This window comes from Pimephales promelas, chromosome 16 (assembly GCF_988280905.1).
Source record: "Pimephales promelas chromosome 16, fPimPro1.hap1.1, whole genome shotgun sequence".
NCBI lineage: Eukaryota > Metazoa > Chordata > Actinopteri > Cypriniformes > Leuciscidae > Pimephales > Pimephales promelas.
Window position 1 is genome coordinate 19,145,867 of NC_142784.1, and position 14,824 is coordinate 19,160,690.

Genomic DNA, 14,824 nt, shown 5'->3' on the forward strand with positions numbered 1-14,824 from the left:
ACTGTCTGATTCCATTCACTGGCTACTGCCATACAGATACAGGCCTTGTCCAAATTAAATACACAAACATTAACATGTAATTAGTAAATTATTTACTGTTTTTTGCATTTAAGGATTTCCGTGCTTTAATTATAGAGCTTTTGAATGTGAAAATCATGTTCACTCTTTGGTTTCTTTTTTTTTATATATATATATATATATATATATATATATTATTTATACAACTTTTAATGCAATTTTCAACATTGGAGCTGATGTATAAAAATTATACTGAAGTCAAATCCATCGAAACTGGTGCTTGTTTTTACAGTGCAAATTCCTTATTAGGAAAAGATACTAGAAATTGGCATTATCTCTCTAAAAGAAATAATATAGAGACAATTAGATACTCCTGTCTTTCAAAATAATTAAGAAATTATCTGAAGAGCATTTGATTGGTCTAAAATAGTGATTTATAGTGAAATATTAATTTAATTTAAAAAGAGAAGCATTAAACGAACAGAAGACAGTATATCTGGTCAGCTCATCCCCAGCAATGAACATGATCTAGGCAAATGACTTTCACCATAATGAAATTATATCACTTGTGGTTTGCGTTAAATGGCCTTGTCCAAAAGTGTCATTTGTGGTGTGCTGCTTTGTGTTTTGACTTTGAGACTTTCCCGTTCAATATGTTCTTTTGGCTCGCCCGAACGTGTGACCCACAATAGACAATGAAGCCAAGACCAGCTGTGATTTTCTGTTGAGCTCACTCTATGCATCATTTATATTCACATCAGTAGATTAGGCTGAAAGCTTGACCCTATACCGCATGATAATGTCTCCAGCCCATTCGCGTTCTGGTCACCACTAACAAATGATAACCCTTTCTATCTGACTGCTTTTCTGTCCTCAAAATGCATTTTAACTGAGCAGAGTCTCAATCGCTATGTCCATTTCTCACTAATCTGTTTTGTTCTGTTTTTACAAATACAATTTAAGTACAATGGGGATAAAGGCACACCTTAAGAAAAAAATTGCTTTTCACTTCTCCCATATTAGTGTAGAAAGATAACAATGTTCGTATTGAACATTGATGGAGCAACAGATTTTGTATGAAAATAAAGCATGAAAATTATTTCATTGAATTATTATTTTTTTTTTAATTTTTGGCTCACCAGCACGGGCAAAAGGCACACATTATTTATACAAATACTTTAGCTATGTTTTTAATAATGTTCAAGTTAATGCTTGTTCAAAACAATCACTGTAGCAAAGTTTGTACTATTATCTGTTTGTTTTGATAAATAAATAAATGCATTTTTGTTAAATAAATGTACTAATATAAAAATATATTTTAAAAACAAACATTATTTTAAAAAGAGTAAATATTCTGAAAGCTTGCATGTAATCCCATAGTAATTTAACATAGATTTACAGTAGTAACAATAAATAATGTACTGTATGATATGATTAATATCAAATTTTTAAAATTGATGGTTCTTATAAATATGATGATTACTCTAAGGTGGACACCCAACATAATATATGATATTTACCATCTGAATCTAACTATGTTGGAAAAGCTAGTCAACTGTTTATTATGTTAATTATTGTGCCTTTCACCCCAAAAGCATTTTATATTTTTTTTACAAATTGGACATTTTATTTAACTGTTGCTTTAATTACCTAATTACCGAAAATCATTAATAAGACCTTTTGTATAAAAAATATATTCCATAATTTTAGCGATTCTCATTTGCTACTTAAATACAACATTTTTAAAAACATGAAATATTAGATTAAATTAGCACAAAATCAACATTGCTGCTGCCTGAGATTAGGTCAAGTATCAGACAAATTTCCACGTGCATCTTGAAGTCGATATTTTGGAAAATGTTACGGCAAGATTGTGTGCCATCTATAGCGGTTTAGAGGAAAATCAAAGCAAATGCGCCCTTTACCCTGGTGCGCCTATAATCCTGTTGTACCCTACTGAAAAATCTCAGATTTGTATTGCAATTACTAGATTAAACTGGCAGACAGATATCCACCTGGTCCAATACATAAGTTTTGTGGATTGTACCTCAAGTACCCTTTTGCTCTTAAAACAGATACTCAAACAGATCCCCCTCAGAGTCATTACATATCACAAAAAGATCCCCCTTTGCATTCCCCAGGCTAACAAAACACCATTATCTGTTTAATTGCCTGAGAACTGTTAAATACCCTCTATTTACATGACAAGATGCATCTTGTTGCGAAGTGTGACACAAACGAGTCAAAACACAAAAGATGGCGGTGGTCACCACCGCCCCTGCTCCCCCCAAAGACAGGAGTCCGGCTCATGAATGACAGTGCTGCAACAAGCACCCTGAGCAAACACACACACACACACACACACAAACCTAATTGGTTTTTAACCAGGTTAATGGAGCTTTAGCAGCAATCCCTGCATTCAAAGACATAAGCACACTTCACTAAACAAATGTACATATACACACACATATATACACTCTAAAAAATGCTAGGTTATTTCAACCCAAATTTGGGTAAAATATAGAGAAACCAATTAAAAAAAAAACAGCTGAAAGTGAAAGTTGAATTAAATTTTAAATTACATCTTTAATCCAACATTTGGGTTGAAAATATAAATATTATATATATATATATATATATATATATATATATATATATATATATATAGGGCAGATAAATAGATATATACACTGTCTATAATTATAAATACACGCATATATCATATATTTTTTTTTCCTTATAGATGCGCATGATCATTTTGACAGAACTAGTGTGTGAATATAGATCATGAATAATCTATATTCATACAAATACATACAGAAATACAAAATACATGAAGTAGGAATGCACAAATATTCTAGGTTGATTGCAACATAATTTTTGTTGCAAAAGTGTATTTAATTTTTATAAAGAAAATAAAATATTTCTAAAGCTTCTATTTTGTATCATTTAATACAATTGAGTAATTTGTTACATGTAATTCTAAATTAAGATATTTATATAATTATATATGAAGAGTTCAGATGCAAAAGCCTCTAAGTGCCATTTGAAATTTTCTTCTAGAATGATAATTTTGATCAAGCTTGTATATTTAAGTTCAGTAATTTCACTTAAATGGCAATGATAATTACCTATTAATTGTTATTTAAGTGAAATTACTGAACTTAAATATACAAGTTTGATAAAAATCATCATTAAAGAAGAAAATTTCAAATGGCATTTAGAGGCTTTTGCATCTGAACTCTTCATATGGTTTGAGTGAAAATGAGCATGAATTTAACATTTGCTTTAAAATTAATTAAAGGCAAGTTTGTGATTCAAAACCTGATATGATGAATGAGTTCACAAATGCTTGTTTGATTAGTGACTTGCAAACTTCTATGTATGATTTCACATCATAATCCTGTTTAATTACAGATTTAAATGAAAAAAGGCTGAGTTTTCTGGTTCTTTTTTTACATGGACACTCTGTCATTTGAATCCTAATGTATGATTGTTGATCACAGAAAAAAAGAGTGGAGAGAGTTTGAGCAGAGGACGAATGACCCGAAGAAATGGTGACTCGGAGAAAAGGCTGGTATCACACTGGGAGAAAAGAAAAGCGAGAGGGAGAGAGACGGGGTTCATTCTGTTTTTTTCTCCCTCTCTCTCCCTTTCTCCTGCTGCCTTTGTGTGCCGTGCAGGAATGTGCTTGCTTTTCATTTCTTTCTTTGTGTCTGCCCCTCAGGCCCTAGCAGGCAGTGTCTTATGCCACAGCGGGGTCATGGCAAACACAGAGACACATTCATGGCCACATCAAGTTTATGTGAGAATCTGGTCCTTCCTTGCCCCTCATTTCCATATGAATTGTTAATAAAATAGCAGTCTTGTGAAGGGGAGATCACTCCAGCAGGGGAAGTCAAGCGAAGCAACCTTGGTTTAAAAACGGCCTCATCCCTTCTGTTCCTCAGATGTAGAAACGCTTCGGTTAAAGCTTTCGCGAGCATATGTCATCATTACTGACAATGTTTACTTAAGCACAACCACCTGTGAACTGCTCCATCACAAAACACCAGTGGAAACTGTATATTTTGATAAATGGCTCAATGAAAATAACATGCCTAAATAAATATACATTTGAGAAATAATATTCCACGGTTAATGCGATATCACCGAAGCTTCTCACACATGCATTAAAGGCAAGACTCTTTTGTTCCAAAATTTTTGCCAGCAAGAACACAAAATGGAGCTTGGGGGGAAAAAAAAACAGATCCCCATTTTTAGATTGGGAAAACAAGCCGTTCTCAAGCCAGTCGCAGTTTGGGCCTTCTGGACAGGGAGCAGGATACATCTTGAAGGGCTGGCCAGTTGATTGACTTTTCTTTTGGTTCAACACACGTGTCCTGTGACCCCGCCACACTTTCCCATGCCCTGCGATACCCCATCTATTCTAACAGACATGCCTAATTCCTCCCATCCTCCACAGACAGATCAGCCTCGGCCGTCACTCTTGACAGCAGCCATGTGTACGACTTCCCTCTGTGATGTCAGGGAGGTTTGCTGTCCAATAATTAGTTGGCGAGTAAGGGTCAGGGTATGATGTAGACAGGTGATTGGACAAGATAGAGGAGCTCACCAAATCAACCTGCTCCGGCTTGTTTTTATTCAGCACATCTGCACCGGAGTGTAACAGAAATAATATCATCAAGCACATCATTTACGTTAACCATGGGGAAAAAAGTATTGTTTATATGCAGATTTTTTTTCTTCATCCAAATAAGGTTACATACTTAACAATATTACAAATAAAAATGTATTATCAATAATATTTTACAATTTAAGTTATGTTTTAATTATTATTATTCAAAATCTTGAATTATAATTATACATGTTTAAAATGATTTAATATAAATTAATAATCAATATAATTAAGATTATAAAAAATGTAATGACAAAATGAAAAAATATATATATTTTAGTCAGAGATTACATCAAACGTTGCCATGTGCCAACACAACTGATCTTACTTAATAGATGTTAAATATATATACACAGTAAAGAAAAAAGTTATTATGGTGATTATAACTTGGAGTACATTTTACAAGAAAATACTATTTCAGTTACTTGCCATTTCTTTAATTATTTCTGAGTGAAAATTGTTTAAAAGTAAACTCTACTATTTAATTTTTTTGCGTATTCATATGCAAGTTAAGTTGAATATACATGCATTAAAAAAAACTACACAATTCTTTGTGTAAAATTACCATTTCACAGGATGTCAGATCTCATAATCTCCATTTTGTGTTCTAATCTCTAACATGTATCTTCTGCTCAATCCTGCTTTGTGGTTCTGTACATCTGTTATTCATACAGCGCTCTTCGCCTGATTAAGTCGTCTTTTTGTGGACATGGGTGTCCTCACTCTTTAGTGTTTTTGGACTTGCGGATAGATCTTGCTGTGAATCGAGGGTATGTCTGCCAGTTTGACACGCACAGAAGGAGAGCATGACATCAGGGCTTTGTCATTTAGAAGATCTATTCAAGGATTACAGTAGAGAATGAGCCCCTGCCTGGAGGAGGCTTATTTCACTGAAACCCTAGCTGTTTTCACTACCATTTTTTTTCTCGCCAAGCACTTCTGGAAGTATGTATCTTGGGAGAATACTATAGTTGGCATTACGTATTCAAATCTGGGACTTTTAACCCTTAGGCACCACTTCGGAATACAAAAGAGGTTGTGTGCCCACATGATAATATCACATGAGCCTTCACCCAAATATAATAAAAACGACAAACAATGATACCATAAAGCATTTCCATTGACGGGAATAGCCCAGGAAAAGCTAAGATTCATTGAAAAAAATAAGTCTTAATTCTTGGCTATCAAACAGATTAACTAGACCAGATAATGTTTTATATACACTCTTTAAAACAGCGTGTCCCAAAGGGGAGTTTTCAAAGTGATGCCTTAGAAGAACCATTTTTGGCTTTCCAAAGAAGCTTTCAGGGATCGGTTCTTAAAAGAACAATGTTTTTCTTATCGCAAAGAATATTTTAATAATCAAAACAAACCTTTTCTACTATAAAATACCTATTTTTAAGAGTTTGCATTATATGGAATGGCACACATTGGTATACTCATTTTATTTCTTGCTTTGTCACTTAAATAAACGTACTGTTTCATTATGCATTTCAACTCTTTAGCCAGTTATTAATAAAAATGTGATGGATGGATGGATGGATGGATGTACGAAGTTTGCACTCATTTTTTATAAATAATTTTAAAAAATGGTTGGTTTGGCAGGCCGAATATCACATACCATTTTTTATTTTATTTTTTATTCGAAGAAAACAATTTAGTTTTTCTTCATAGCAAAAACTGACTCTGGTGACAAGTTTGACATTACTTGCTGTTTGCTGAACCCAAGCACAATTCTTGCTCTCTCTGCAACACAGCAGAAGACATTTCCTGTGGCTATCAGGGAGCCATTTACTCACATACTGCCTCTTTTGTCTTTTCATTTCCCCCAAACAAGTGCCCTGTGATTTTGAAAAAAAAAAAAAAAAAAATGGAAATTGTATACTACCTTTGTACTCATCACAGGTGTACAGCTTATTTGTAAATGAGACGATAACATAGGCAGAAGCATGTTTGGACAATTCCAAGTTAAAAGTCATGTTTCAATTTGACCGAGATATCAGGCCAAAAAACAAAACAAAAAAAAAAACAAAAAAAAAACAACAGCAACAAAAACATGGCAGGAATTATTTTTGAATTGGTTCTGATGTTTTATGTTTAGTGAATTTTTAAACAGTCTTTTCTATTTTCTTTTCTACAATTCAAATAATTTACAATTATATAAAAAAAAAAATATTAAAATATACTAAAAAGGCGCATTAAAAAAAGTAAAAGCTCCACGAATGAGTACAAAATATCACAATATAGTATCTCCTTGAGTCAGGTTTGACATCAGTGTTGTAAAAGACCAACTGCCTTTTAACCAACTGCACCTCACCAAATTTGAATGCATCTTTTTGAATGAGATTTAAAAGCCAATTTCAAATTGGAGACGATGATATTTTCTTTAGAACATCATACAGCTTTAGAAGACTTAGAATATAGTGCATAATGTTGACTTTCATTGACTTGAAAAAATTAAGTTACTGTAATTATTAAACGTGGCTGACTGTAATTTGTTGAATACAGTTTGATGATAAGGGTTAGATTATGAGCTCAAAAATATTGTTATAATAACAATGTAAATTATACTAGTGTCATATAATGCATAAAAACAAATATATTGTGGTTGAATTTCCATGTTTTGCATCATGGCTTTGACAAAATCCTCCTATATGAAGTGAAAATATCACAAGAGTTTTGGTGGTTCACGTAAAAGGTGATCAGTTGACTTAGCTTAAAAAAGGGAGGAAACCTGTTGCGCTATCTTATTTTTTTCAATTACGCATGAAGTTTATTTAATTAATAATTTGAAGGCAATTGGTTTCCTCACTTTTTTTTAAATAAAGTCAACTGATTACTTTTTACAGAGCAGCAAAGGCCCTCGAACAATGCTGTCTCTTCACTCTCTTTGTCTATTAAAAGTAAAAATCCCTGAATACTTTATAACTCAAAAGTATATAAATATTATAACTCTTTAATTGGCTCCCAAAAGGTTCTGGGAGTTACAAACATATTGAGCATAACATGCGAGTACAAAAGAAATTCCACATTCACCCGAGGAATTTGAACAAGATGGATCTAATCTGTCTTAATCCTCTGTGAACTCGAATTACAATTTTCTTGATCTACACTTGACCTAATACTCCCATGCGTGGCACCTCAGACCAAGAACCTTAACTTTGCTAATTGGGCCTTCTTGCCAACTCGATGAATGTAGGTCTTCAAACAGCATTCCCAGCAGGGTTGTTTTTAGTCTACAACTGAACGCACCAAAAACCTGAATAGAAAAACGGAGTTTCCACTAATACATGAATATCAATCATCATTGGCCTGATGTAACTTTATCTGTTTAATTGTTAATAACTTCGACAGAAGCACTGAATGGATTATTATGGCACAACAGAAACATAGTTTTTTCCCCCCATTCATATAAAACTTTAAACTGGATGTCTAGACAGACTACACAAATAAACCGCGGCGCATACAGGACTTCATGCAGCGATGAACAGCACCCAGGTAAATACTGAGAGCTATTCCCAGAAAGTCCTTGAAAGTGACAGAGCCTGCTGGTTAGTGTTTGTCGCTAAAGAGAAACTGGACCAGACACTAATGCAGCTAAAAGCATACTTCACTTAAAACGTTTTTTTTTTTTTTTAAAGAGAGAAAACACTTAGCTTTTGTTTAGTATTAAGATATATATAATGTATGTGTGTGTATATTATCAAATTTTATATATCAATTTTACACAAACAAATATGAAAATAAAAAATAATATGGAACCAGGAACTGCTGAAAATAAATTCAGTCTCTTGTTTTTAAGTATTCAAGTAAAAGACGGAAAATCCAGACCAGGCCATGAACTTGTCTGGAATTCAAGCACAAAGCTGGCTTTTTGCCTCAATTCTCAGTTTCAGCTGATAAGGCACATAGCTTGTTTGAAGAGTCAATACAAGATCACAGAAAAAAGAACATTTTTAAAGGAAAAATGGGAGAGATTGCTAAAGTCTATGTCCATTCCATGTGCGTGTGTGCACATTACGGAGCAAATACACTTTACTCTCTGAAGAACAAAATTGTGTTGACAAAGAAGGCTGAATACACTTACCATGGCTTTAGCCTGTATATCATAAAGGGAGGGAAGCATCCACCTTTATCACAGTCTATTCCATTTAAGGTTTTGAAATAACTGCTGTCTAGACCACGCAGAAACTTGGTGCTAAAGAAGTGAAACGACCTTCCCCCTTCCTGCGAACGATCTATTACCCCCCTCCCCGCCCGGCACCCCCTACCTCATCCATGAGTGGAATCGTTTTAAGTGCCTGTCAGGCAGAAAACCGGCTTCAGCATTGTGCAGCTGTAAGTTTCCCCGTTCCGTTCTCCAATGACATTGGCCCTTCCTTCACCACATGACTCAAAAAAAAAAAGGCTAGAAAGTGAAGAGCAGAAGAAGATACAGCAGACGCAGAGAAAGCATAATCCTGTCGGCGGGGTCGTGTACCTGAGGAGCAGGTTTAAGTTTCTAGAGCTTTTCCGACATAGTTTGTGGAGGACTAGGAGAGAGTGAATGGGAGGGGGAGGAAACTGCATAATCCCTTCCCTGCAGAAACTTCCTCCCTCTCTCTCTCTCTTTCTCTCTCTCTCTCTCTCTCTCTCTCTCTCTCTCTCTCTCTCTCTCTCTCTCTCTCTCTCTCTCTCTCTCTCTCTCTCTCTCTCTCATATGAGCTGCTGGCCCTTGTCTTAGCACTGGAATGCAAAGGCCATGCTTCAAGAGGCCCTGTCAGACAAGCTCAAGTCAGTCACTCCTCTGTGACCTCAAGCTTAACACTAGCACGTGTGCATGGATGTGCATTTAAACTAAATTAGAGCCCTATTATCTCTTTTACACTTTTTTAAATTGGTCAGGGTTGAGGGCGAAGTAGAAGGAAACAGGTGAGAGGTGTGTACCCAATTGAAATGAAAACGTACTTTTCAGTAATAATAATTGTATGCATTTCAATATTTCATTGTGGTATTTCCCAGTACACTACATGCATTCAAAAGTTTGGGGTTGGCATGATTTTTTGAAAGAAGTTTCTGATGCCCATCAAGACTGCATTTATTTGATCAAAAACAGTGTGATACTGTTCTCCATTTTAATATATATTAAAATGTAATTTATTCCTGTGATGCCGAAGTCATTACTTCAGTTTTCTGTGTCACATGATCCTCCAGAAATCATTCTACTATGCTGATTTGGTGCTCAATAAATATTTATTATTCATATTTATGTGCAAAATGTTACAGATCTTATTGTTGAAAGCAGATATTTTGATTAGCCTTTCTGTGCAAAAGAACCAAATTTATTTGAAATAGAAATCCTTTTATCAATGTAAATACAGTTACTATTAAATAAAATAAAAAATCTAAGTCAAAAATCTTACTTATACATTTCTTACCTAAACCTTTTCATCAACTGACATTTATTTAAAGACAAAAAATGTGTGACATTTATGACAATTAGTTTCATATATTTAAAATGGCAAAATTGTGTTTCTTGACAAAATTTGCGTTTCTTGACAAAATTTGCATTTTATTTCTCCCCATTAATCCCACATATATGATCACCCCAGGCATACAGTGACAGAATTTGTCATTTTATCAAACCACTGTTGACAATGAGAAGCCATTTTGCAAACAAACTTAGAAGGATAGCTCACCCAAAAATAAAAATTCTTTCAAATCATTTACTCACCCTCAAGTTGTTCAAGCCCAAATTAATTTCTTCTGCACAAAAGATGATATTTTGAACAATATGTGTAACCAAACAGTTGATGGACCCCATTGGCTGGAACACAATACTATGGAAGTCAGTGGGGTCCATCAACTGTTTGGTTAACCATTATTCTTCAAAATATCACCTTTTGTGTTCAGTTGAAGAACAAATAAAGGGTGAGTAAATGATGACAGAATTTTCATTTTTGAGTGAACTATCCCTTTAAGCAATAATGTAACACATTTATAATGCTTTCCAAGTGTATATTTTGGATGTCAAACAAGACAAGAATCATTTTCCTTGTCCAACTGTAGTGAAAATAAGTTACCGTGCCTTGAGGTGGGTTGTGAACCCAGGCAGACTTTTCCATCTGGTTTCATGCTCGCTCAGTGAACAGAGCATCAGTGTTTCGCCATAAACACAAATGTCATGCTCATATGATCAGGATACGTTTCCGTTGGCCTTTGCCTTCCACACACTGTCTTAAGGCAATCACAAGACATATATATCCCTCTGAGCCAGTCTCTCATGAAATGAACACTATTTCTAGCAATGCCGCTTGAACTAATACTTTCACTTAGAGTCAAAGCTCACAATATGCAGAAGTCGAGTGGGTTTTAGAGCACTATTAAGTGCTCATGTCTGTTCGAGACCACACACTCGCTCCTGTAGCTGCTTAGAACCTATTTTAGAATCAATCTTGTCTTCACTGTGCCCTTTTCAAGAATTATTCTTGAGACTAATTGGACCCTGGGGATCTAGACCTCAGTGCTGAGGGTCTAGAATAGGGTCTGTTAGACGTACCTTTGGACTCAAGCCAAGCCAACACAGCACATGACAAGTGGAGTAAGTGTTTGCTCCACCCATGAGGCCCTTATGAAAAAAAGTGCTTTTCATTATGACACAGAACTGCCTGACCTCATGTCTGACACTTTTTATAAGATTTATTTTTTAAATATTATAAATGAACAAGTCAAAGAGTTAATAGACTAAACTAAACAATAAATAAACACTTTTCTAGCAGCTGGATTTGTTCAGCTGTGCACCAAATGACCCTTTGTTAAACCCCGCCCTCCTCTCAGACAAGCTCTGCAGAAGGTTCCATAGGAAAAGAACTGGATCTTTTGTCTGCTGTCTTTATTCAAAGCAAATAATAAATTACATTATATTAATAACGCGATTAAAAACGTCTCTGTTACGCAAGGTGACCCTTGTTTCCTGAGGTAGGAACGGAGACGTCTCGTCGGAGGAGTTTCCAATGAATTGGGATCACGCTAGGGAGACCAATTGCCTTCGAGTGAATTAAAATGACCCAATGAATTTAGGCATGAAGGACTTGCATTCCGTGCCTTGCCTGCCCGTGCGGGTATAAAGCGGAAGCAAGCGCACCCACACATGCTTTACGCTAAGGAGCTAGACGGTGTCTAGTCCTCCGCGAAGGTACAGCAAGCAAAGCAATGGGGCGAGACATCTCCATTCCCTCCTCAGGGAACGAGGGTTGCCATAAATAACCGAGACGTTCCCTTTAGTTCGGCAACTCCTACGTCTCGTCGAAGGAGTTTCCAATGAATGGGGATCCCTTATAACACACCATGGTGCTGGCCCCTTCCAGCGCCCAGCTTAGCTTCCCGCCAAAGCAGTTTCTTAGTTTTCTTCATGGCGGGAGCTAGCTAGGAAGAATCACACTGCTGTTCCACAAGACCCGCTCAGTGGATTTGGATAACACTCGGGAAGTGTGCCCAACCTGTAGGAGGGAATGCTGTGGAGCCCCTGCCCGCCCAGAGGAAGGCACTGGAATGCACATATGTACTAACCCGTGGGGTAGTGAAACATGGAAGTCCCTGAGGTAGTCCCAGCGAACGTGTTAGGTGCCGCCACGCCTGCAGCTCTACAGATGTCTGTCAGCGAGGTGCCCTGTGCCAGTGACTCCACTCCTAGTGGAGTGTGTCGTCAACCTAGGTGGGCAAGGCACGTTCTGGGACTCATAAGCCCAGACGATAGCATCCACTAACTAGTGGGCAATCCTCTGCTTGGAGACAGCCGGTTTGGCAACAGTGGGGGGTAATGTTGAACCGGAACACGCCGTTCTGCCACGTCCATCTCAGGACTTGATCATGAAGCCAGCGCTAAAGCGATCTGATATGTAGCAGGCCGAGCGACGTTACTGCGGCCGCTATATGCCCTAGGAGCCTCTGAAACGGTTTCAGTGGGACCGCAGACCTGCCCTGAAAAGACTTGAGGCAGTTGAGCACTGGCTGGATGTGTTACTCGATGAGGCGCGTATTCTGACCGACCAAGTCCAACTCCATACCGAGATAAGAGATCCTCTGTGTGGGGCAGAGTTTGCTTTTGTCCCAGTTGACCCGAAGCCCCAAACGGCTGAGTCCCTGTGTTTGCACAACAGATCTCACATGTGAGCTATTATAAGCCAGTCATTGAGATGATTAAGAATGCCATGTTCTCTCATGGGAGCAATGGCCGCCTCCGAGACTTTTGTGAAGACACGAGGCGACAGGCCAAGCTAAAGTGTAGGACCTTGTACTGATATGCCTGACCCTCGATCGTAAACGCAAGAAACGGTCTGTGTTGAAGGAAGAATCAAGACATGAAGTACGGATCCTTCAGGTCGACCTCTGCAAACCAATCCTGGGGACGGATGCATTCGAAGATGCGCTTCTGTGTGAGCATTCTGAACGGGAGCTTTTGTAGTGCCCGATTCAAAACTCGCAGATCGAGGATCGGCCGTAACCCACCGCTTTTCTTGGGTACAATGAAGAACCAAGACCATTTCTCATTTCGGCTGGAGGGACCAGCTCAATCGCGTCCTTCTGCCAAAAAAAGGCAGATCACGTGAAGCAGCTTCTGGTACCCGGTAGATCGCGAAGTTCGCTGAAGCGCCGTCACACCAACACAGAGAGGTCTCTTAGAAAACAGCAGACTCGTTGAGTGTGAATATAATATACCAATCTTGAAATCTCATCCACTTAGAGGACACAACCGGTCGACTCCGAAGCAAAAAGCGTATGTGTGTGCGCTCGCTTCCGCACTGGCAGGTGGGGCGCGGAATGCAAGTCTGCATGAATATATCGGCGCGTTTTAATTCACTCGAAGGCAATTGGTCTGCCTAGTGTGATTCCAATTCGTTGGAAACTCCTCCCTGGAACTATGGTATTCTCAATGTAAAACTAATACTAATGTCTAAAATTTAAGTAATTGCAACTTAAAATTCATAATTCAGGTGAATAGTATTATATCCACTAATATTTACAGTATTACATCAACAAAACAGAGGCCTCTATTCCCTCCTGTTGTCACCAATTCAGTGGAATTTGTAGCGCCATTATAACCTTGCTTGCACTGACAACACGTTTCTGTGCGCGTGTGTGTGCGTTTAAGTTGGAGAGAGAGCAGTAGAAAGAGATTAGGCTATGTGCTTTCCATACATAATAAACTTTGTGGCAATCTTTTTTTTTTTTGACAAAATAACATGGAAATAAGGTTTTATAGTTTTAATCCCATTGTTTACTATTAGGCTATGTATTTGATAGTGATATGGAATCCATATGGATATGGATATGGAAATAATTACACACCTTAAAGTCCCCGTGAACCGGAAGTTGCAAACGATTTTTCTCCAGTGCTGTGACGTATTTCCAAGTGAAACGGAATATTGAACAGAAGGCAGGGTTTTACTCTAGCGCTCCTCCTCTCCATCTCTCGCTCATAGCAAACTAACGGTTTGAGGGGAGTGGTTAAGCGTTTCCCCACCCAAACTGTGAAACCTACGTCATCAGAAAAAGAAACCGTTCCAGACCGGAAGTAACTTTTCAGATTTTGATTAAAGATTACTAAGGTAAAACATTTTTTTAATATATATTCACTTGCACGGATTAATTGTTCACCACAAGACTAGTAATATGCGCTAACAAAGTAAATGGGTTCAATTTTGATTTCATGGGGACTTTAAAACTTTCTTCAGCCATTGTATTAGTCCTACAGTAGCATAAAATAATATTTAAATTTATAACATTTTAGATACAATTTAAACCTATAACATTTTTGGCTCCCAATTAGGACTTTAAATTTTGAGTTTAAATTATAATTCTGAGAAGAAAAAAAAAAGGTGGTAAACTGGCAATTCTAAGGAAAAAAGTAAGAATCTCGAGTTTACATGTCTATCTCACAATTTTTATTTTTCTACTCAGAATTGTGAGATATTGTTTTCTGCCACCAGGTAGGCTCTGCCCACAAAATACATTGCTGTTTGCAAACACCCAAATGGTTTATATGACTGAAAAATTTGCTAAGGAAGTAGGCTATTGGCCAGTAATGATTTTTAGGTGGGGCTTAGCAAAGTGTCAAGAGGAAAAAGGATCAAACATTGTATTATATAA

At 37.0% G+C, this 14,824-nt stretch overlaps 1 long non-coding RNA gene across 1 annotated transcript in view; it reads left to right on the plus strand.

Moving 5' to 3' along the window:
• The window catches only part of LOC120473158 (uncharacterized), a 36,225-nt gene extending 31,167 nt beyond the window's left edge, over positions 1 to 5,058 (plus strand). Inside the window, exon 4 of the long non-coding RNA XR_016146863.1 lies at positions 3,525 to 5,058. This is a non-coding gene — a long non-coding RNA (uncharacterized LOC120473158). The remainder of the gene's footprint in view (positions 1 to 3,524) is intronic.
• Positions 5,059 to 14,824: the final 9,766 nt, after the last annotated feature.